The sequence below is a fragment of the Vicia villosa genome, linkage group LG3 (assembly GCF_029867415.1).
Source record: "Vicia villosa cultivar HV-30 ecotype Madison, WI linkage group LG3, Vvil1.0, whole genome shotgun sequence".
NCBI classification, from domain to species: Eukaryota; Viridiplantae; Streptophyta; class Magnoliopsida; order Fabales; family Fabaceae; genus Vicia; species Vicia villosa.
The window spans coordinates 113,734,010-113,737,381 of NC_081182.1; positions in this window are offsets into that span (position 1 = coordinate 113,734,010).

A 3,372-nucleotide genomic window follows, 5' to 3' on the forward strand; every position below is an offset into this window, starting at 1 on the left:
GAAGGGTGACTGTAATTCTGCCTACTACCATGCCACCATTAAGGCTAAGAGTCAGCACAGAAGCATGGATATGCTGCAGCTTGAGGATGGTACTTATATCACTGAGCAAAAGGATATTCAGCAAGAAGTCATGAGGTATTACACTAGCATCATGGGGAGCAAAGCCAGATCGCTCAAACATGTGGACATAGAGGCTATTAGAAGAGGTAAGCTTGTCACTATGCAACAAGGATTAGACCTTGTGAAGCAGGTTACTGAAGATGAGGTTAAAGAAGCTCTCAATGGCATTGGTGACCTGAAAAGCCCTGGTATTGATGGCTATGGTGCCAAATTCTTCAAGTCTTGCTGGTCCATTATAAGATTAGAGGTCCTAAATGCTGTCCAGGAATTCTTTCTCAAAGGCAAGTTGTATAAAGCTTTTAATAGCACTGTGGTGACCCTCATACCTAAGCATGCTAAAGCTGCAACTATTAGGGATTACAGACCTATAGCAGGTTGTACCACATTTTACAAGATCATCTCCAAGGTTCTAACTAATAGGTTAAGTAAGATCCTCACTGAGATTATTCACCCTAGCCAAGCTGCTTTCATACCAGGGCAGCAAATCCATAATCATATTCTGCTTGCTACTGAGTTATTGAAGGGCTACTCAAGGAAGGAAGGAACTCCTAAATGCATGCTGCAATTGGATATTCAGAAAGCCTATGACATGGTGGATTGGAAGTCCCTTGAGTGTATACTTTATGAACTTGGCTTTCCTAAGATTTTCATTGATTGGATCTTGCTTGGTTCTTCCACAGTCAGCTATAGATTCAATATAAATGGTGAATATTCTGATCTCCTGGAAGCTAAAAGAGGTGTGAGGCAAGGGGACCCCATCTCCCCCTTGCTGTTTGTTATCATCATGGAATACTTGCAGAGAATTATGGCTAAGATGAAGAGTGATCCTGATTTCCATTTTCATAGCAAGTGTGAGAAACTTGGCATAACACACTTGGCATTTGCTGATGATGTTCTACTTTTTAGTAGAGGTGACTATAATTCTGTGAACTGTATGCTGAAGGCCTTTAAAACTTTCTCTGATTCTACAGGTCTAAATGTAAACCCTCAGAAGTGTCAATTGTTTTGTGGTAGCATGGATATGGAGGTCATTGAAAGAATCAAGCTGCAGACCCAATTTGGAGTTGGTAACCTACCTGTCAGGTATCTAGGTGTTCCATTATCCAGTAAAAAGTTGCACTTAATTCACTATATGCCTCTTATTGACAAGATTACTAATAGAATCAAGCACTGGTCTCACAAGCTACTGAGCATTGCTGGTAGAATGCTTCTGGTCAAGAGTATATTCCTGGCCACTACTCAATATTGGATGATGTGCTTTCCCTTGCCTAAAGCAGTCATCCATAAGATTGAGGCTATCTGCAGAGCATTTGTGTGGACAGGTAAAGACAAAGGGAGGAAAAGCCCTGTTGCTTGGCAGCAGGTCTGTAGACCCATCAAACAAGGAGGCATGGATATTATCAATATGGGCATTTGGAACCAGGTTGCTTTGCTCAAATGCCTCTGGAATATTGCCAATAAGATGGACAATCTATGGGTTAAGTGGGTGCACTTTTACTACCTGAAGAGGAACTCTATATGGAATGCTCCTATTCCATCCAACTGTACCTGGATCATGAAAGCTATCTTTGATAGAAGAAGTGATGTCCAAGAACATCAGCAAACATGGCAGATGATGCAGAACATAGGCAAATTCTCCATGAAAAGAATGTATGAGAAGCTGGTCCCTGCTGTTCCTACTGTGAACTGGAGTAGTCTGATTCAGCACAATCAAGCGAGGCCTAGAGCTGTAGTATGCTTATGGTTGGCTTGTCAGGATCGCTTGGCCACTAAAGTCAGGCTCAAAAGAATCGGGATTCTGCATAGTGAGCTTTGTAGCTTTTGCAATGATGCCCCTGAAGATTTTAACCATCTCTTAATTGAGTGTAGAATCTGCTCTGCTGTCTGGAAGAATGTGCTTCAATGGCTCCAAGTGAGGCATATACCTTGTAACTGGCTGGAGGAAATCACTTGGCTAACTAGTAATACGCGTGGGAAGGGTTTTATGCAGAACATGCTTAAGCTCTCAATAGCTGAAACTGTTTATGGTTTGTGGATATACAGAAATACCAATATTTTTTATAGAGATAATGTTGATAATACTGATAGTGTTGCTAGGAAAATTGTTGATATGATAATTCAAAGAGGGTGGATGAAACCCAAACATAGGGACAAACTTGCTTTGCTCATGTTATAGTTGTTTTAGGTAAGGCAGGATCTTCTTGATCGCCTGGTTGTATTTGTTTTTTGAAATATATTATATACTCTTTTATTTCAAAGAAGGTGAAAAAGAGGATCAATTAATTGAAGTGGATTTGGAGATCAAGGAAACAGAGATTGAGAAAGAAGAAATTAGTGAATCTCAGAAGGTGAAGGAAAAAGTCATGGAACCCAAACCTGTGATAAAGCTCCCATTTCCAACTAGAAACAAAAAGAAAGGACAACAAGAAAAGAACTTTGAAAAAATCTTGGAGTTGTTCAAAAAGCTTGAACTAAACATCCCATTCCTGGAGGCATTGGAGCAGATGCCTAGTTATGCGAAGTTTATGAAGGATATTATTTCAAAAAAGAGAACTGTTGATACTGACTCTGTGGTTTTAACCGAAACTTGTAGTGCTATTTTGCAGGGTTTGAAAATTCCAGTGAAGAACAAAGACAGAGGTTCTGTTACTATTCCATGCACTATTGGGGATAGATCCTTTAAAAAAGCGCTGATTGATTTAGGGGCAAGTGTTAGTTTGATGCCACTGTCCATCTACAAAAAACTGGGGATAGGTAGAGTGCAAGATACAAGTATGACACTTCAGTTCGCAGATCATTCAATGAAAAAGCCATATGGAATAGTAGACGATGTTCTTGTCAAAATTGACAAGTTCGTTTTCCCAGTTAATTTTGTTATTCTAGATATGCCTGAGGATGAAGAAATCCCTCTCATTCTTGGTAGACCATTTTTGGAGACTATGAGAGTTATGATAGACATAGAGGAAGGCACTTTGACTCTGAAAGTCTATGATGAAAAATTGAAGATTGATGTGAGAGAAACTATGAAGTATAAAGAAGATGTTGGTACAAGCCAAAGAGTGGAGGTGATTGATCAGATTTTCGGAAGTGAAAATCCTTTGAAGACGCCAAAGTTACCTTTAGAGCGAGTTCTTAGCTTATCAATCCAAGATATGGAGAATAATGAAGATGAGAGCGAAAAAGAAGTGCTAGCCATGTTTGATACACAACCGTCTTTGTTGAAATCAAAACCATACCGGTGGGAGGATTTAA